This window comes from Bos taurus, chromosome 16, assembly GCF_002263795.3.
Source record: "Bos taurus isolate L1 Dominette 01449 registration number 42190680 breed Hereford chromosome 16, ARS-UCD2.0, whole genome shotgun sequence".
Taxonomy (NCBI): Eukaryota; Metazoa; Chordata; class Mammalia; order Artiodactyla; family Bovidae; genus Bos; species Bos taurus.
The window spans coordinates 15,842,859-15,865,505 of NC_037343.1; positions in this window are offsets into that span (position 1 = coordinate 15,842,859).

Here is a 22,647-nt window from a genome sequence, read left to right on the forward strand (position 1 = left end):
ACAAACTGTGGAAAATTCTGAAAGATGGGAATACCAGACCACCTGACATGCCTCTTGAGAAGTCAGTATGCAGGTCAGGAAGCAACAGTTAGAGCTGGACATGAAACAACAGACTGGTCCCAAATAGGGAAAGGAGAAGGTCAAGGCTGTTTATTGCCACTCTGCTGTTTTACATATGCAGATTATATGAGAAATGCTGGGCTGGAGGAAGCACAAGCTGGGATCAAGATTGCCGGGAGAAATATCAATAATCTCAGGCATGCAGATGACACCATCCTTATGGCAGAAAGCAAAGAACTAAAGAGCCTCTTGATGAAAGTGAAAGAGGAGAGTGGAAAAGTTGGCTTAAAGCTCAACATTCAGGAAACTAAGATCATGGCATCCGGTCCCATCACTTCATGGCAAATAGATGGGGAAACAGTGGAAACAGTGGCAGACTTTATTTTGGGGGGCTCCCAAATCACTGCAGATGGTGATTGCAGCCATGAAATTAAAAGACGCTTGCTCCTTGGAAGAAAAGTTATGACCAGCCTAGACAGAATATTAAAAAGCAGAGACTACTTTGGCAACAAGGTCCGTCTATTCAAAACTATTGTTTTCCTAGCAGTTATGTATGGATGTGAGAGTTGGACTGTGAAGAAAGCTGAGTGCCGAAGAATTGATGCTTTTGAACTGTGGTGTTGGAGAAGACTCTTGAGAGTCCCTTGGACTGCAAGGAGATCCAACCAGTCCATCCTAAAGGAAATCAGTCCTGAATATTCATTGGAAGGACCGATGTTGAAGCTGAAACTCCAATACTTTGGCTGCCTGATGCGAAGAACTGACTCATTTGAAAAGTCCCTGATGATAGGGATGATTGAAGTGGGGAGGAGAAGGGAACAACAGAGGATGATATGGTTGGATGGTATCATCAACTCAATGGACATACATTTGAGTAAACTCCAAGAGTTGGTGATGGAATGGGAGTTCTAGCCTGCTGCAGTCTGTGGGTTTGCAAAGAGTCAGACACAAGTGAGTGACTGAACTGAACTGAACTCAAGGAACACTTGAATTTTGTGCTGGCCAAGTAGAAACCATAAATTTGATTTTATGGTAGGAATTTAGGGATGTTCAAGGAAAAAGAGATGATCTTCATGTAACAGTATTATGCCCAGTTTATTTGGGCACTTCTTTGGGATAAAGCAATCTAAATACCTTCTTAAGCTATATGTGTGCTGGAGAACGGAAAGACAATCCATGAATGTGTAAGGACCATATATAGCATATATATGTGCAAGGAAAATCTCTCATCATATGAGATAATCCAGGCACTACACTCCAGTATTCTTGCCTGGAGAATCCCATGGATGGAGGAGCCTGTACAGGTCACAAAGAGTTGGACAGGATTGTGCAATTCACTTTTTTTTTTTTTTTAATGCAGAAGGGGAGGAACAAAGAGAAGGATCAGAGATGGGATTTATCTTATCTAGGTAATGACTCTTAGAGGCACAGTGACTAGAGTCTGGCTCAGAGCTCCAAAGGGAAGTGATTGGTCTTCATAGCCACAGGGTTTATCTAATCTATAAAGATAAATTAGGTTAGCAGATGTGAGGAACAGTTTTCGAGGATACACAAAGCAAGCGGGTGCTAAAATCGGCTTTGCAAGCTACCTAGAGAGGTAAAATGGGGTGGAGGGGAGGTTCAGATGGGAGGGGACCTATGAGTAAGTAAGTGTAAATAAGTGTTAGTTGCTCAGTCATGCTTGACTCTTTGCGACCCCATGGACTGCAGCCCACTAGGCTCCTCTGTCCATGAGATTTGCCAGGCAAGGATACTGAAGTGGGTTGCCATTTCCTTCTCCAGGGGATCTTCCCAACTCAGGGATCGAGCCCGGGTCTTCTGCATTGCAGGCAGATTCTTTACTGACTGAGCTACAAGGGAAGTCCTATGTGTACTTGTGGCTGATTCCCATTGTTTTATGACAGAAGTCTACACAATATTGTAAGGCAATTACCCTTCAATTAAAAATGAATTAATTAAAAAATAAAATACATTTTAAAAAGGAAGAAAAAAAATTGCATGTGTCAAAATTTGAGTTTGGCCCTGGTAAGATTCTAAGATAAATTTCAGTGTATGTAGAGAAATAAATCGGAGAAGGCAATGACACCCCACTCCAATACTCTTGCCTGGAAAATCCCATGGACGGAGGAGCCTGGTAGGCTGCAGTCCATGGGGTCACTAAGAGTTGGAAATGACTGAGTGACTTTACTTTCCCTTTTCACTTTCATGCATTGGAGAAGGAAATGGCAACCCACTCCAGTGTTCTTGCTTGGAAAATCCCAAGGATGGGGGAGCCTGGTGGGCTGCTGTCTCTGGGGTCGCATAGAGTCAGACACGACTGAAGCGACTTAGCAGCGGCAGCAGCAGAGAAATAAATAATTCAAAGGCCAATACACAGAGGTCATCTTTGATTCACTTCTGTAACAGTCTTATTCTAATCATTGTTATTTCATCCTTCAAGTATTTTCTGATGAATCTAATCTCTGAATTTCACCTAAGGCTACAGTATTGTTTTTAGTTGATTGATTAATTTAGTACTTGGGTAGCTGTAGAGGATGTTATTCAGGAAGTGAAAGTGAAAGTCACTCAGTCATGTCCTATTCGTTGTGACAACCATGGAATTCTCCAGGCCAGTATACTGGAATGGGTAGCCTTTCCCTTCCCCAGGGGATCTTCCCAAACCAGGGATCAAACACAGGTCTCCTGCATTACAAGCTCTTCTTAACTATGTCTTGAGTTCATTGGTAAAGTTAGTAATACAAGTATCTGGTCAGTTACTAAGTGTGCCTAATCCAATCATGATTCTAAACATAGAGAAGGGAATGGCAAACCACTTTAGTATTCTTGCCTTGAGAACCCCATGAACACTATGAAAAGGCAAAATGATAGGATACTGAAAGAGGAACTCCCCAGGTCAGTAGGTACCCAATATGCTACTGGAGATCAGTGGAGAAATAACTTCAGAAGAATGAAGGGATGGAGCCAAAGAAAAAACAATACCCAGCTGTGGATGTGACTGGTGATAGAAGCAAGGTCCGATGCTGTAAAGAGCAATATTGCATAGGAACCTGGAATGTCAGGTCCATGAATCAAGGCAAATTGGAAGTGGTCAAACAAGAGATGGCAAGAGTGAATGTCAACATTCTAGGAATCAGCAAAATGAAATGGACTGGAATGGGTGAATTTAACTCAGATGACCCTTATATCTACTACTGTGGGCAGGAATCCCTCAGAAGAAATGGAGTAGCCATTATGGTCAACAAAAGAGTCCGTAATGCAGTACTTGGATGCAATCTCAAAAACGACAGAATGATCTCTGTTCATTTCCAAGGTGAACCATTCAATATCAAAGTAATCCAAGTCTATGCCCCAACCAGTAATGCTGAAGAAGCTGAAGTTGAATGGTTCTATGAAGACCTACAACACCTTTTAGAACTAACACCCAAAAAGATGTCCTTTTCATTATAGGGGACTGGAATGCAAAAGTAGGAAATCAAGAAATACCTGGAGTAACAGGCAAATTTGGCCTTGGAATACGGAATGAAGCAGGGCAAAGACTAATAAAGTTTTGCCAAGAAGAAACCACAGTTTTTCTAAATTCTCAGTGAGATGGATTTGTCACAAGACTGTACTATCACCAATCGTTTTTTTAAGCCCCAATCTAACTGGTAGAACGTGAGGTTTTTGGTCTTCAAGCATATATGTCATTTAAAAAAGTCAGCAACTTACAACTTTAAAGGGAAGAGAAATTCATTTTTCCCAATGCGTAGATCCTCAGTAAATGGCATCAGGTTCCACCAGGCAAAGCTTTGGGAATGAGTAATGGTGTGTAACTATCACATGATCCCAGTGTCCTTCCCCAAACATTTATTGCCTCCCTTCAATTTGAGGTATCTTTGAGTAAATTTGAGTAAGTAGGGGGACTGAATAAGAGATTTTGAATGCCTGCTTAATGATACAATTTAGCTTTTTTTCCCTGCTCGACATAAAAATTTTGCACCGTGTGATGGCAAACTGCTCTAATACTACACATCCAATAAGAATTCAAACATTAACACAAATTTCTGCAGACCTGAAAACACTCTTAATGTACCCTTCCATTCTGTGGTTGGATATAGTAATTATACTACACTTTGCCATTGGCTCTTAGGCATCTCAACCTACTATCTATAGCTGTAAGATTCTTGGGGCTTCCCTGGTGACTCAGTGGTAAAGAATCCACCTGCCAACGCAGGAGATGTGGGTTTGATCCCTGATACAGGAAGATCCCACGTGCTGTGCAGCAACTAAGCCCATGTAACACGACTCCTGAGACTGTGCTCCAGAGCCCAGGAGCTGCAGCTACCTAGCCTATGTGCTACAACTACTTGAGGCCGGCTTACCTAGAGCCTGTGCTTCACAGCAAGAGGAAGGCACTGCAATTCCTTCTGCACTGCAGTGAGAAGCCCACACACTGCAACTAGAATGTAGTAACAAAAACCCAGCACAGTCAAAAATAAAGAAATAAATACAACTGTAAGATTCCATTATTTCGATTGATATCAAGAAACTTAAATCCTTTACATTAGAGCATGATCTCTGCATGAACAATCACTTCAAACTATTAAGGATGCTCCTTCTCAGTAATAATTTTTAAAATATATCTTCTCAACTTTCCTTCATATTTTGTATCTATAGTGCCATTGCAGGATTCCAGAGTTTTAACACAACATATTCATTACACCATTCCCACTTCCTTAAGACTGTATACTCCTTCCAGGATGGATCTTAATGTCATTTCAAGCTCATTCACATTAGGCCACTGTGGATTCTGGGCTTCATATAGCCATTCTGGAACTCTAGATACCTTTGTGCACTCAGTGATGCCAGATATCCTGTGAGTGCACCTGTGTACATACACATTTGACTTGCTTATTTTTACAAAAAGACTTTCAGAATTATCAAGATTCTGTTGAATCTATAGATCATTCAGGGACACTTGAAATTTTAACAGTGATAAACCAAATACTAATAATATGTGAATACAAAAAATATTTCATATTTTCAGCACTAATTTTTTTATACCAAAAGCAGGTAGACTTCAATAAAAAGAGAATTTCAAAAGAGATATTTTTTAGAATAAAATCTGCATTTACTGATACAAGATATTCATAATCATTTGAGCAATGTTTTGTAGTTTAAAAACACAATTGACATTTTATATTGGCCTTACGATTTTGCTAAAAGGATTTAGTTCTAGTAGTCTTTTTGAAGATTCCATTAGATTTTCTGTAAAAAATTTTTTTTCTATGAATAAAGGAATGTTTACTTCTTCCTTCCCAATCATTATGCTTCCTATCTCTATTATTTTTTCTTTCTGCAGTGTTAAGTGGAAAAAGAAAGCAGGTACGCTTGCTTTTGTCCTGACTGAGAAAGCATTTCATCATGAAGTGTTATACTAGCTATAGGTTTTATAGATGCTCTTCTACCAAACTGAAGAAATTCTTTGCTTTTTTTCTGATTGGCTGGTAATTAAGCCATGGTGGCTTAATAAATATTGAAGAAATTATATTATTTTTTCCTTTAGTCTCTTATTAGAGACTAATTTTCAAACATTAGCTCAACTTTGAATTTCAAAGATAAACTGCATTTAGACCATAATTATGTGCCCTTCACCTCTTCCTGATATTGATAATTTGTGTTTTCTCCCTTTCTGTAATGTTTTCCTTGATCAGCCTATCTGGATTTATCATCCCATTCAGAAAACCAGCTAAATAATAGCTATATGGTTAATTTTCAAATGTTTTACATTGAAATTTTGATTAGATAGATTAGTTTTTGAAGCAATTATAATATTTATCAGGCTTCTGGATAGGCAGATTACATTAGATTTCCTTAATTTATAAAAATTAATCCCTTAAATTTTCATCTATTTCATAAATATATGTACATTTGTATGTGAATATTTCATTTTATTTTTTTGTTTGCCAAGTTTAAAATATATGTTAGTTATAGAGAAAAGCTCTCACTATATATGCTTTTGATACTTTAATCAAATTATTTCAAAATGTTAATAGATATGTGTACATATACAGGTGTAATCTTTTTCTACATTTCCAAAGGTATCTATCTTAATCATATACCAGAATGTTAAGGGATTACTATACATTTGCTGTGAGCTGATGCAATTTTCAAGAGATCTAAAATACATTGTGATTCATATTTTTAAAAGGTTTAATTTTCTTATCATATAAAATTATCTGTTTTAAGCATGATGATCCAATTTTGGCTCAAGTCTGCTTCAGAATGAGCCTATTGGTCATAAAGCCAAGTGAACCCCCTAGACTTTTCTCTCTCTTCTCTTCTTTAAGATTTAAACCCAAATCCCATTTCTGTAGGAATTGACAAGCTTAGTGCCACAATAAAGGTCTTGAAAGATGGAGAGCTGAAGACTTCCATCATACCCCTGTTAAGCTAGCCTGTTTGGACAGTGCAGAATCTAAAAGACCTTGGAGAATATGAATGGGTTATCATAAACTATCCCATGCACTTTCTAATCATGTTACTGTTGAAGATCTGGTCCCTTGTGCAGCTCTTGACATGATGGTTTACAATCATGTGGTTGGACTTTAAAGCAGAAAGTTTTAAATCCCTAAGATATTTGGTTAACAGAACACACGTGTGCCATAAGTGAGAAATCAACCTCATTCTTTTTACCAGAAGTGTAAGAATCTAAGACCCAACAGCCAACAGTAGCCACATTAGCTTTTCCAGGTATAAAAGAGTTAATGCAGGAATTAAAAGCTTATAGAAAAGTTAGAAGGACTGAAAGGAAAAAAAAAAAAAAAAAAAGATCAAGAAGGCCGATTCTGAAAGATAAGAAGTCCAGGAACAAATTTCAGTAAAGCTACCAGATATCTTAGTCAGAAGCTCTCAAGAACTGTCTTGGAAAGGGCTGCAGTGCTGAGTCTATGTGAAACTCTCACTCATTGTCTTAGTATGCAGCAGTCAAGCAGGTAGTTCCCCAGTGCTATTTGAAATGATGCAGTGAAATCTCCCATCCGCTCATTTGTCTTGTTGTGACAGCCTCCAGAGAATAATGGCTTTTCTGTCTTCCAAAGCTCACACAAGCATCTATCGTTGGCAAATCTAACAAGGAAACATATGGCAAAAGGAGTTTTGGAAATGCAGAAGAGACCTTGGAAAGACATGGTTATGCCAAGTTGACAATAGCCAACCTATCACATGATAGAAGTTAAATTACCTCATTTTGTAAATGAGGAAATAACATAAAGATGTTAAACAACTTGCTCAAGGTTACACAGCTGTTAATTGGCAGAGCAACTTACTTACCTGCTTGTTTGTACCCTTCACAAGATGCACAATCCCTCTGACACCAAAGCAAGGCTTGTATCTTGTTCATTGTTACAGACTAAGAGGCTAATACATTTCCAGGTGTGTGCATACATGCATGCTCAGTTGTGTCCAACTCTTTGTGACCCTTTGGACAGTGACCTCCAGGCTCCTATGTCCATGGAATTTTCTTGCCAAGAATATTGGAGTTGGTGGCCATTTCCTTCTCCAGTGATCTTCCTGACCCAAGGATCTAACCTACATCTCCTATGTCTCCTGAATTTCAGATGGATCTTTTATCTGCTGAGCCATCGCAGAAGCCCCTACCAGGTGTGGGTTAAGCATTAAATAAATATCTGGTATAAAGTTAATGATGATGCAATATTTTAAGGACAAGATCACAATGTTTAGTTTGTTCAGAAAACTTGCTGAATTTTTTTCAACTTTTGATGTTTTAAATTGAGATAAAACTCAAGATCTATAGGCCCCTTCCTATGTAGACGGTACTAACCACAGAGTTTACAAACACATGAAAAGATGCTTAACATCACTTATTATCAGAGAAATGAAAATCAAAACCACTATGAGGTACCATTTTATGCCAGTCAGAATGGCTGTGATCCAAAAGTCTACAAGCAATAAATGCTGGAGAGGGTGTGGAGAAAAGGGAACCCTCTTACACTGTTGGTGGGAATGCAAACTAGTACAGCCACTATGGAGAACAGTGTGAAGATTCCTTAAAAAACTGGAAATAGAACTGCCTTATGACCCAGCAATCCCACTGCTGGGCATACACACTGAGGAAACCAGAATTGAAAGAGACACATGTACCCCAATGTTCATCGCAGCACTGTTTATAATAGCCAGGACATGGAAGCAACCTAGATGTCCATCAGCAGCTGAATGGATAAGAAAGCAGTGGTACATATACACAATGGAGTATTACCCAGCCATTAAAAAGAATACATTTGAATCAGTTCTAATGAGGTGGATGAAACTGGAGCCTGTTATACAGAGTGAAGTAAGCCAGAAAGAAAAACACCAATACAGTATACTAACACATATATATGGAATTTAGAAAGATGGTAACAATAACCCTGTGTACGAGACAGCAAAAGAGACACAGATGTATAGAACAGTCTTACGGACTCTGTGGGAGAGGGAGAGGGTGGGAAGATTTGGCAGAATGACATTGAAACATGTATAATATCATGTATGAAATGAGTCGCCAGTCCAGGTTTGATGCACGATACTGGATGCTTGGGGCTGGTGCACTGGGACAACCCAGAGGGATGGTATGGGGAGGGAGGAGGGAGGAGGGTTCAGGATGGGGAACACATATATACCTGTGGCAGATTCATTTCAATATTTGGCAAAACCAATACAATATTGTAAAGTTTAAAAATTAAAAAAAAAGAGATAAAACTGAAATATAGCATTTTTTTAGTTTTAGGTGTAGAACATCTTGAGTCAATATTTATATATTTTAGTTTTAGGTGTAGGACATCATGAGCCAATATTTATATATCATTTCATCAAGTGAAATGATTGCCATAATAAGTCTAGTTACCATTTTCCCATCACACTTGGTTACAGAGTTTAAGATTGTTTTTATGTGTGTGTGTGTGTGTGTGTATGTGTGTGTGTGTGTGCGTGTGTGTATATATATATATATATATATATATATATTCTTTTTCAAATTTTTTTTCCTTTAGGTTTTTACATAATATTGAGCAGAGCTCCAACAAGGACTTTCTGTATATTACAGGGAAATCTGCTCTACGTGCTTTTGTTAAATGAGTATGGAGTTATTTCTAACATATACTGAAGCTTCCAGTTCTGCCCTCCCAATCTATTGAAATTTCACTGGGAAAGATGTCCTTCTGCTAGTGCTTCTCCTGTGTCCATCATTTCCCGTGCACCTCACTCCAAGGTAGAAGGACTAGAGATGTTTTGTTTCATTATGAATGTCTTTTATACTTCTTACTTGGGAATTTTTCTTTGTATTTGGTGAATTGCTGGTGAAGAGTCCTCTTTCAGTTATCTCTCTCTCTCTCTTTTTTTTTTTTCTTGTATAACATTATATTCATGCAGAGTTCTCTAAGAACTCATGCCTCTTGTAAAATTCTCTGATTTAGCTTTCTGTATTATTCAACCTGTTGTTTAATGCCTCTGACACATTTCAGATGTGACAATTACAGGTTCAATTTCAAACTAACCTACTGATTTTAGCTTCCTGGATTTTCTGCTCTTCACGAAGCTCATACACACCTCTTAGAAGGGAAAAGAATTCTAGGTGCTAACTTTCCTTTCTTTCTGCAACTGCTAATCTGGGGATCTTCATTTGCTTTCTTAAATTGGTGGTTTTCTTTTAAACTACCTAATTGCTTTATACAAACTTAGAATTTTGGGGAGAGCCGGTTGGAGTGCCTATGCAGAGAAGAAATAGGGAAGGAAGAAACATTCTTCCCTTTGTCAGCATTTAATTTCTGTATTTGTTGTGCTAATATTCATAGTGTTCTCCTAGCCATGTGCTGCCAGTATCGAATGCAACTATCTCTTTATGAATCAGCTGGAACAAGCAATATTTGCTAGCCATGCCAAATTTAAGGAGGAAGTAAAAGCATGTACCATAACAGATAATTGCTATACTGATTTTAGTACTAGGTTAGATTGATTCAAGAATCCATAGACTAAGTTTTGTCTTCCCACCAACTGTTGCCCTATGACCTATTTCATTCTAACATCTCAAATCACTCACTGTTATGAGGACTAGAGAATTTCTTCTGGGTTTACTTTCACTTTATTAACCAGATTATTAAGTTTATTAATAAAAAGCAGCCAAGAGGAGCTACCCCACGTCTGAGGTCAGGGGTAGCGGCCAGGAGGACCTACTCCACGCCTGAGGCCAAAGGCCGCAGCTGGAAGGAGCAACCCCACCTCCAAGGAGCGGTGGCTGCACGGGCGCAGGAGGGCCTAAAGGAGCTATTCCACCTTCAAGTTCAGAAGGGGCGGTGGTGAGGATATACCCCTCGTCCAAGGTAAGGAGCAGTGGCTGCGCTTTGCTGGAGCAGCAGCGAAGAGATAGCCAATGTCCAAGGTAAGAGAAACCCAAGTAAGACGATAGCTGTTGTGAGAGGCATCATAGGGCAGACACACTGAAACCATATTCACAGAAAACTAGTCAATCTAATCACACTAGGACCACAGCTTTGTCTAATTCAATGAAACTAAGCCACGCCCATGGGGCCACCAAAGACGGGCGGGTCATGGTGGAGAGATCTGACAGAATGTAGTCCACTGGAGAAGGGAATGGCAAACCACTTCAGTATTCTTGCCTTGAGAACCCCATGAACACTATGCAAAGGCAAAATGATAGGATACTGAAAGAGGAACTCCCCAGGTCAGTAGGTACCCAATATGCTACTGGAGATCAGTGGAGAAATAACTCCAGAAAGAATGAAGGGATGGAGTCAAAGCAAAAACAATACCCAGCTGTGGATGTGACTGGTGATAGAAGCAAGGTCTGATGCTGAAAAGAGCAATATTGCATAGGAACCTGGAATGTCAGGTCCATGAATCAAGGCAAATTGGAAGTGGTCAAACAAGAGATGGCAAGAGTAAACGTCGACATTTTAGGAATCAGCAAACTAAAATGGACTGGAATAGATGAATTTAACTTAGATGACCATTATATCTACTACTGCGGGCAGGAATCCCTTAGAAGAAATGGAATAGCCATCATGGTCAACAAAAGAGTTTGAAATGCAGTACTTGGATGCAATCTCAAAAATGACAGAATGATCTCTGTTCCTTTCCAAGGTGAACCATTCAATATCAAAGTAATCCAAGTCTATGCCCCAACCAGTAATGCTGAAGAAGCTGAAGTTGAACAGTTCTATGAAGACCTACAACACCTTTTAGAACTAACACCCAAAAAAGATGTCTTTTTCATTATAGGGGACTGGAATGCAAAAGTAGGAAGTCAAGAAACACCTGGAGTAACAGGCAAATTTGGCCTTGGAATATGGAATGAAGCAGGGCAAAGGCTAATAGAGTTTTTCAAAGAGAACACACTGGTCATAGCAAACACACTCTTCCGACAACACAAGAGAAGACTTTAACATGGACACCACCAGATGGTCAACAACGATATCAGATTGATTATATTCTTTGCAGCCAAAGATGGAGAGGCTCTATACAGTCAACAAAAACAAGACTGGGAGCTGACTGTGGCTCAGATCATGAATTCCTTATTGCCAAATTCAGACTTAAATTGAAGAAAGTAGGGAAAACCACTAGACCATTCAGGTATGACCTAAATCAAATCCCTTATGATTATACAGTGGGAGTGAAATAGATTTAAGGGCCTAGATCCGATAGATAGAGTGCCTGATGAACTATGGAATGAGGTTCATGACATTGTACAGGAGACAGGGATTAAGACCATCCCCATGGAAAAGAAATGCAAAAAAGCAAAATGGCTGTCTGGGGAGGCCTTACAAATAGCTGTGAAAAGAAGAGAAGTGAAAAGCAAAGGAGAAAAGGAAAGATATAAGCATCTGAATGCAGAGTTCCAAAGAATAGCAAGAAGAGACATGAAAGCCTTCCTCAGCGATCAATGCAAAGAAATAGAGGAAAACAACAGAATGGGAAAGACTAGAGATCTCTTCAAGAAAATTAGAGATACCAAGGGAACATTTCATGCAAAGATGGGCTTGATCAAGGACAGAAATGGTATGGACCTAACAGAAGCAGAAGATATTAAGAAGAAGTGGCAAGAATACACGGAAGAACTGTACAAGAAATATCTTCACAACCAAGATAATCACGATGGTGTGATCACTCACCTAGAGCCAGAAATCCTGAAATGTGAAGTCAAGTGGGCCTTAGAAAGCATCACTACGAACAAAGCTAGTGGAGGTGATGGAATTCCAGTTGAGCTATTTCAAATCCTGAAAGATGATGCTGTGAAAGTGCTGCACTCAATATGCCAGCAAATTTGGAAAACTCAGCAGAGGCCACAGGACTGGAAAAAGTCAGTTTTCATTCCAATCCCAAAGAAAGGCAATGCCAAAGAATGCTCAAACTACCGCACAATTGCACTCATCTCACATGCTAGTAAAGTAATGCTCAAAATTCTCCAAGCCAGGCTTCAGCAATACGTGAATCGTCAACTTCCAGATGTTCAAGCTGGTTTTAGAAAGACAGAGGAACCAGAGATCAAATTGCCAACATCCGCTGGATCATGGAAAAAGCAAGAGAGTTCCAGAAACACATCTATTTCTGCTTTATTGACTATGCCAAAGCCTTTGACTGTGTGGATCACAATAAACTGTGGAAAATTCTGAAAGATATGGGAATACCAGACCACCTGATCTGCCTCTTGAGAAATTTGTATGCAAGTCAAGAAGCAACAGTTAGAACTGGACACGGAACAACAGACTGGTTCCAAATAGGAAAAGGAGTACATCAAGGCTGTATATTGTCATCCTGCTTATTTAACTTATATGCAGAGTACATCATGAGAAACCCTGGGCTGGAAGAAGCACAAGTTAGAATCAAGATTGCCAGGAGAAATATCAATAACCTCATATACGCAGATGACACCACACTTATGGCAGAAAGTAAAGAGGAACTAAAAAGCCTCTTGATGAAGGTGAAAGAGGAGAGTGAAATAGTTGGCTTAAAACTCAGCATTCAGAAAACAAGGATCATGGTATCTGGTCCCATCACTTCATGTGAAATAGATGGGGAAACAGTGGAAACAGTGTCAGACTTTATGTTTTGGGAGGCTCCAAAATCACTGCAGATGGTGAATGCAGCCATGAAATTAAAAGGCGCTTACTCCTTGGAAGGAAAGTTATGATCAACCTAGATAGCATATTCAAAAGCAGAGACATTACTTTGCCAACAAAGGTTCATCTAAGGCTATGGTTTTTCCTGTGGTCATGTATGGATGTGAGAGTTGGACTGTGAAGAAGGCTGAGTGCCGAAAAATTGATGCTTTTGAACTGTGGTGTTGGAGAAGACTCTTGAGAGTCCCTTGGACTGCAAGGAGATCCAACCAGTCCATTCTGAAGGAGATCAGCCCTGGGATTTCTTTGGAAGGAATGATGCTAAAGCTGAAACTCCAGTACTTTGGCCACCTCCTGCGAAGAGTTGACTAATTGGAAAAGACTCTGATGCTGGGAGGGATTGGGGGCAAGAGGAGAAGGGGACGACAGACGACGAGATGCCTGGATGGCATCACCGACTCTATGGACGTGAGTCTGAGTGAACTCCCATAGTTGTTGATGGACAGGGAGGCCTGGCATGCTGCGATTCATGGGGTCGCAAAGAGTCGGACACAACTGAGCGACTGAACTGAACTGAACTGAACCTTATTAACCTTATTGTTTAGACTGCTAATTGCTATAGGATTGGCTTTTCCCTCAATCAAATTCCTCTTACACTAACCACTTCGTAAGTTATCTGATCATTGGAGTATATGCATGCAAGCTAAGTTGCTTCAGTAGTGGCTGACTCTGTGATCCTATGGACTATAGCGCACCAGGCTCCTCTGTCCATGACATTCTCCAGGCAAGAATATTGGAATGGGTTGCCATGTCCTCCTCCAGGGGATCTTCCTGACCCAGGGAGCAAACCCGTATCTCTTACATCTTTTGCATTGCCAGGTGGGTTCTTTACCACTAATACCTATCACCTGGGAAGCCCATATTGTAGTATATAAGAAGTACAAAAATAAAATGAAACTTAAAATATAGTCTAGTTCTACTGTATTTTTATGAAACATTTCAAATGGTTCTGTTTGTCACCTAGATCTGGGACCATTAGTCATTTTGGTTTTGATTTTATTGTTGAAATCATAATTTTCTTTGTGTGTGTACTTCTAATTTTTAGTTCAGGTACAAGTTTACTCTTATTTGTATGTGTGTGGTTTTAAGAAGAGAGGGGTAAATAATTCTTTGAAATCATATTGTTTATACTGAAGGAGAAGCTATCAATTTTAGCAGCTTATCAGTTACATCTGTTTCTCATAAACATAGATAACCTTGGGATTCCGTGGTGGCTCTGTTGGTAAAGTATCTACTTGCGATGCAGGAGACTCAGGTTCAATTTCTGGTTCAGAAGATCCCTTGGAGAATGGAAAGGTACTGGCTCCAGTATGTTTGCCTGGGAAATCCCATGGACAGAGGAGCCTGATGGGCTGCAGTTCATGGGGTTGCAAGAGTTGGACACGACTTAGCAACTAAACCACCACCACTACCATAGATAACCTTGCACTATCCTTTCCATAGTTAACCATGCTATGTTCTAGTTATTCTTGTTATCATATCAATAATCTCACACTATTCATCTTAATACTAGCTTATGGAGCAAAGATATAATGTAGATTGCTAATTTTAAGAAGTTGGTTTAAATATGTTTTATTGTGACAGATTAAATTAAAGTCAAAAGTAAACATTTATTTTTGGAAAATGATTAAAATTGGAAATGAGAGAAAAAATATTTAAAATATCTTCAAATCTCCTATTCAAATTTTCATTTGTTCTTTCTTGGTAATTTGATATGTCATTGATGGATTTTTATCAGGAAACTTTTGTTATTATTAAATCTTAGTTAAAAATACTAAAATTGCTAAATATATTCTTGTGAATTTTATCATTTGATCTAGTTGTTTTGTCTTGGGAGCAGAGAATGACTTGAATAATTTATGCTTTTTGAGTTAACTTATACAAAATTTGATGCAATATTTGATGAAATGCTTTAAAGCTTTATAGATACTTCAAAATGAGATGTAGTCTCTATAAAAATGGATATGAGTTATGTTTTGAAGAACCTCCAAGGTTTTTAAATTAATTGGATATGGTAGATGAGGGTAGGAAAAACCTTTGTATTTATTTGAATTTCTACAAAGATAATAGAGTCCTTTCAGGCTGAAGAAGCTAGAGTTAGGTGTGGGTTTAATTGGAGAACAGAGGGGAGCAATCTGCAGCCCTGAGTAATCTATATTAAAGTGAAGTGAAAGTGTTAGTTATTCAGTCGTGTACAACTCTTTGCAACTGTAGCTCACCAAGCTCCTAAGTCCATGGGATTTTCCAGGCAAAAATACTGAAGTGAGTAGCCATTCTGTTCTCTGGGGGATCTTTCTGACCAAAGGATCGAACATGGATCTTCTGATTTGCAGACAGATTCTTTAACAACTGAACCACCAGGGAAGCCCAATCTATATTAAAGGGAATGTCAAACAGGAATTTGGGTAAGTGATGTAGAGATCAAGAGTAAGATCTTAATTGGTAAGTCATTGACACAATGTATAAAAGTGTGAACTCTCATAGTCATAAGACACAAATAGAAAGCATAGAACAAAACCAAGGGTCGTAAATAATATGAATAATAGACCACTGAAACATTCTCTAAGCACTTAATATGTGTCAGGAAGTACAAGTATTTACATGATTAGCATCTGATTTAATTTTTGCAAAAGCAAAATGAGGTCAGTACTATTATCATGCCTAATTTACAAATGAGGAAATTCAATCATGAAAAGTTAAGTAACTTGATGAGGATCACACTGAAAAATTGTATTGAAATATGCAGATATGATCACAGGACACACATTCTGATACTCTTTTTCACTGCAGTAAACTATCTCCATACATATCTATTTATATGCAATTCGAAGAGAGAGAAAGTCCTCTTTGTTTTTCTTATTTATTTGTTTGGTTTTGACCTTAAATTAGGTCTTTTTTAAAGTTGAAGTTTTTTAAAGTTGAAGTTGTCTCCTTCAAATTGACACTTGCCATGTACCTCTACAAGGATCAAGTTATGAGTTACTGCAGCTGCTGACCTTCAACACCCCCTGAAAGAAGTTCAGAATGTAGATCAGGAATGAGTAAACATGTGCTCTGGGAGAAACTGGCTGAACAGGTCTTCAGGTAGTTGGATATTTTCAGGTGATTTTATGAGCTCAAGTCTTGCAGCTCCTTGCATCTGGAAAAGCACTAAAATCCTTCATGGTGACTCCTGACTAGCAGTAACCTTCACAAGTCTAGCAGAAACCTGCAAAAAATTGTACTTGTTTGCATGTTCTCCTCTTTCACCAAAGTCCCACATACACTGACCTCTCCTGCTACCTCTTTGGAGCAGTTTCTGAGAGCTATCTGAAATGCTATCTCCCAGGCAATAGTCCCCATTTTGCCCCATATAAAACTTACCTCACAACTTTCACATTGTGAAATTTTTTTTTTTCAGGCAAAAATGTTGTGTTAATTTCAGGTTTACAGCAAAGTGATTCAATTATATGTATTTATATACATTCATATTATTTTCCCTTATAGGTTACTGAACTGAAAAAAAGTGAAAAGTGTGCTAGACACTCAGTTGTGTCTAACTTTTTGTCCCATGGACTCTAGCCTACCAGGCTCCTCTGTCCATGGGATTTCTCAGGCAAGGATATTGGAATGGGTAGCCATTTTCTTCTCCAGGGGATATTCAATAATCAGTTAATGTAGGCATTTTCTTTACCATCTAGGATTTAAGATTATAGAAAGAAAGACTATTAAGTACAAGGACTTGGAGGGAGTTCTGCAGAATATTAGGAGATCTCACCATTGGGGCTTCTAAATTCAGTGAAGTTCCTGGAGAACTTGAGCTCAATAGTGTTGGGTGTATGAATAATCAATTATTGAATGAAAAATTAGAAACCAGTGCCTCTGCTGTCTTCCTAGATAGATGACTATTTTTCCAGTATTTTGCATTTGCAACATAATATGCTCATTACTTTGGAGTATTTTTTTCCTGTAAGAAGTATCTAGGAATTGCTTCATTACAAAATTTCATTAAACTAAATTAAAATTTTTTCAATATTATTTTAATATTACAAAAGCCACAGTCTCAATGGAATGCTAACATTAGATTTAAATAATTCCCATAACCATTGGCATAATAGAGCAGGCACCATCATATTATGTGAAAAATGACAAATTTTCTTTCCTTATATTATTAGAAATTCTACAGTATTTTACATATTGTAAATTTTTGATTAAACCAAAATACATAAATCTGTATCAGCATAAAGGATATCATGGAATATTGAAAATGAGCACTTCTTTGCTTTTCATTGTTTATAATTGAACGACATTCCATGAATATATTAAATTATGTGCAGTGTAATTGAAAAGGACATTAAAAAGTCTGCATGCATTTTCATAGCATGTGTTATGCATCTTAGGATAGGTGTTTGCATCATTTCATTCTTGTTTTTCCATCCAGGATTTATAATTCATTTCTGGTACTTTGAGATATACCAGCATTGTGAGGAAAGCTCTAGATTAAGGAATATATCAACATTTTAATCAAGAAAAGGTCAGAATAATCCTGAATATTTTAAATTTTAATTTAGGAGGAAACATACATGTGATCTCTGAGATGCCTTTAAAACAGAAAATATCCCAGAAACTTCAGGAAATTTTTTATTAAAATATTTTTATTGACTGACTGATCAGTGTATTCTTTCTATAAAATTGTATATAAAAATATACAACTTTTACTGATCCAGACAAAAGGGAGTTCTGCTCAGCTTTTGGTATAGAAGAATCTTGACTGTCAGTAACCCAAGAAATAGTTTCCAGTTTAAAAGATTTTATATCTTATCATATTATGGCTATTTACACAGCAAAGTTTAGTATTTTTTATACTTCCTTAGTTTCTTGAGGTTCGTCTAATAAGTGCTAATTTCTTAAAATAATTTTCACTGTCTACAAAGTAAGAAGGTCATGATGAGGAACATGGATTATAAACTAACTGAAATGAGAGGACTTTAAAATGTTCTAAGCAAATTTGATAAGGAGAGTCAAGGGCCAAAGTATGTGATTAAATACTTAATCCCAGTAGGGGATTGTAAATAAAGAAAAATGTATGGGAGAGCCCTGTAAGTTAATGACCACTCAAGAAAGCAGGTTTGCTTAACCATAAAGCCAAATGAGCTTGCTTAGCATCAAAACCATGCAACAGAAGCGTGAGACACACTCCCAAACCATACAACAACACTTTCTTTCCAGGAGTTCAATAATTCAACGATTCCTAGGAAATGCTCCTCTGTGCACATTAAAAACAAAAATATAAGGAAAAGGTGACATTACAGTAAAATTGGAGATGATTTACCAGGTTTAGCCTGTCAGGGGAGTGTGTAATTTCCTTGGTTCTGTCTTGCCACAGCAAAAGTTTGAAATAATGGACGGACCAGTGTTATAGCTCAGTTTTATTGGCAAGCAAAGGAAAATACATCCTCGAGGCATGAGAGCTGGCCGACCCAAAAGACATGAAGAGAAGAGAAGGCCCCGCCTCAATTTTGACTCCTCTTTTTATATGCTTTTCTCCTCCCCCTGAGCCTGCCCTATGTAAATTGGGCTAGCCAGGAGGGCTGCTTGTCACTCTCATCCTTGGGTCTTCCGTTCTTCTATTTTCGCAGGCTTTTCCCTTCTCTGTCTTTCAGCCACCGCCATTTTGGACTTCATTTTCCTATTCTAACTGCCTAACATTCCTCCCTCAAGAAATGGGAGGCCCAATTTTTGGAAATAGGGGCGTTGAGGGTGTCTCTGGCTACTTCTTGCTGAACTTGGATGGAGAGGGGCATTGGGCCTCCACTCTTGCTGTTCTCAAGCCTCAGAGTCCTTACAGCAGTGTCCATCTAAGGGTGGGTGATATTTTAAGTGGCTGGCTGTAGTTTTATATATCCTTGTTAAACTGGCACTGCATGTTGTAGCTTGTTGACCTGGGCAGAGACAAAATGGGTTAGACAATTGATAATACATTAAACCATCTAAACAGCATCAATACAGTGATAACAGGATTAGTAGGGGCATTCAGTTCAGTTCAGTCACTCAGTCGTGTGTGACTCTTTGCAACCCCATGAATCGCAGCATGCCAGGCATCCCTGTCCATCACAAACTCCCCGACTTCACTCAGACTCACGTCCATCGAGTCAGTGATGCCATCCAGCCATCTCATCCTCTGTCGTCCCCTTCTCCTCCTGCCCCCAATCCCTCCCAGCATCAGATGCCATCCAGCCATCTCATCCTCTGTCGTCCCCTTCTCCTCCTGCCCCCAATCCCTCCCAGCATCAGACTCTTTTCCAATGAGTCAACTCTTCGCATGAGGTGGCCAAAGTACTGGAGTTTCAGCTTCAGCATCATTCCCTCCAAAGAACACCCAGGGCTGATCTCCTTCAGAATGGACTGGTTGGATCTCCTTGCGGTCTAAGGGACTCTCAAGAGTCTTCTCCAACACCACAGTTCAAAAGCATCAATTCTTCGGCACTCAGCCTTCTTCACAGTCCAACTCTCACATCCATACATGACCACAGGAAAAACCATAGCCTTGACTAGATGGACCTTTGTTGGCAAAGTAATGTCTCTGCTTTTGAATATGCTATCTAGATTGGTCATAACTTTCCTTCCAAGCCAATTCCAAATTCCCCATCACCAGGAGAAGGATTCCCCAAAAAGAGATATGTAGCCACCCCAAGAAATCTCCAGCTTGTTCTTTTAGGTCCTGTAGATCTAAAATGCTTTTCTCGAGGACTGTGAAACTATCTTTAACATAGCTGGAGGTATTTACCCAGAAACAACATGTCTCATTCAAGATGGCTCAAGTCCCTCCTTGTTCAGGGATCAGGAGATCTATCTCCTGTCTATTTTGGAGTACAACCCCTGCCAAGATGTGTTGGCCATTTAGATCTGTCCTGAGAAATCTTATTCCCAGAAACCTAATTCTGGGGGTGTTCATTAGAATGGCACTCATTGGTAGTCCTGAATAGGTATCTGAGATCTCCCAGGGGCTCACAGGTATATTGAGTGTCCTCTTCTGTTTTCTTCCACAGCTTGACTCCTGAGTCAAGCTGTTGTGTCCTGGTACCTTGACTGCTATGGGGGTAGAAAGTATTGCAGGGTAGGGGACCTTCCATATGGGCTGGAGTTGAGCCTTTGGGGATCTATCTTTCCAGACTTTAATTAGGACGTGTGTCCCTGGAGCATATAGTGGTGGCTCTTTAGAATATTTTGGGTCCTGGTTCACACCCCACAAGCATATATCCTGTTGGAATTGTCCAATGGCCATGGTATAAAAAAGGATGGATTGAGCCTCTGGATCCAGGGAGAGGTCATTGAAATAAACAAAAGGTATCCCATATAGCATCTCATAAGGACTAAGACCACCCTGTTCCTTGGGGGCAATATAGAAGCAGAGGAGAGCTATTGGTAAAGCCTCCTTCCATCACAGTGAGGTCTCCTGGGTTATCTTTTTTATCACTGATTTTTAAGAGTTGATTGGCTCTTACTACTTTTCCTGACAACTGAGGCCTCCAGGCACAATGGAGGTAATAAGCAATGCCCAATGCTTTAGAGACCCCATGGGTGACCTTAGAAGTAATTGATGTCCCATCGTACTTTGTAATGACCTGGGCAGACCAAATCTCAGAATGATTTCATAGAACAGTTTTTTTTACTACCTTCTCTGCCTTCTCCTTCTGGGTGGGAAAGCCTTCAATCTATCCCGTGAATGTATCTATCATGACTAATAGGCATTTATACCCTTGAGAAATTGGCATCTGGGTGAAGTCCATCTGCTAGTCCTCTCCTGGGTAGGTCCTACATCATTGGGCAAGTTGGGCCAGCTGGGGTCTTTGAGCTTCTTGGGGGTTGTTTAATTGGCAAGTGGGACAAGAAGAGACCACCTGTCGTATAGTTGTTTGGAAGCATGTTCCTCTGAAGGACCTTTCTAGTAATCTTTGGAGGGCCTTCTCCCCTAAATGAGTGGTGGCATGTAAGGAGTTAACCAACTTCCATTGGAGGTTCCCAGGCAGAAAAAGGAGTCCCTCCTTTTGGAACCACCCCATATGATCTTCTTGAAAGCCTTCCCTCTTTTAGCTTTAAGAGTCTCACCTTCAGCATATGAAAGAGTTTCTGGTAAATTAGTCTGTGGAACTAAGGTGGCAACCCCTATTAGGTCCTTGTTCTGTAATGCTGCTCTCTTAGCTGCCTGATTGGCTGCTTGGTTCCCTCGTGCCACTTCTGTGTTTCCTTTTTGGTGTCCTTTACAGTGGGAGACTGAAACCTCAGCGGGCAGATGGACTGCCTCTCTAAAGCCTAAGGATTTAATCACCATATTTGATTGGAAACCCTCAGGTGGTCAAGTTACCTCTTTCTTTCCAAACAGCAGCATGTGCACGTAGCACCAGAAAGGCATACTTGGAGTCAGTGTAAATGGCTACTCCTTTTCCTTTTCCCAGCTCTAATGCTCAAATTGGGGCTATGAGTTCAGTTAATTGGTACCTGGTGGCAAAGGTGTAGCTTCCATGGTCTCAAAATTGGAGACAGCTGTGTATCCAGCTCTTCTTTTTCCATCCAACACAAAGCTGCTTCCATCAGTGCACCAGATTTCCTCAGGATTGGTCAGAGGATCTTCTGACAATCCCTCTCGGGGTTTTGTCCAGTGGTCCAGTTTCTAGGCAAGACCAAAAGGGGAGAGAGCCCTTGGGGGTAAGCAGGAGAGTGGCAGGGTTAAGAACCTCACAAGGGGATATAATCAGGACTGGATTTTCCATCAGCACTACTTGATATCTGAGGAATCAGACAACCATAAATGGCCTGTCCCATTCAGGAGTTGTTTTACTTGGGGGCTGGTAAAAATAGTTTTCCCCCCAAAGAGAGTCTTAAAGCATCTTCTATCAGGACTTCAAAAGCTGCAAGATTTTTAAGACAGGGAAATATTTCTTCCCAATAAGGGAGTAGGACACTCAGGGATCACCAGAAACTGGTGGGAAAATATTTGTCCATCACAGCAACAAAGACGTGCTCGGGTGAATATTTTCATAATTGTTTTTCCTGTAGCACCGAAAATAGTACAGGCTTGGGAGGAGAAGGCTCCGGAGTAGGAGGTCAGGACAGAGTAGGTAGCCCCTGTGTCAACCAAGAAATTCTCGGACCTACCTGCCACATCCAGTTTCACCCTTGGCTCCAGCCCCATGTTGGTTATCTGTGACAGATGGGCTGGATGTAGCAGGCCACTTCAGTACTGTTGAACCACTCTGAAGGAAGGTTTGGCGCTTGACCTTGAGGCTCTTGGGTCTCCAGGGCAGAGTGCCACCCAATGTCCCAACTGATGGCATTTGTAGCAAGCCATTTTAGGAGACTTGTCACAGTTTGGATACTCTTTAGCCCAGTGTCCCACCTGACTACAGATTAGGCATTTGCCGCGTGCCTTGTCCTTTAA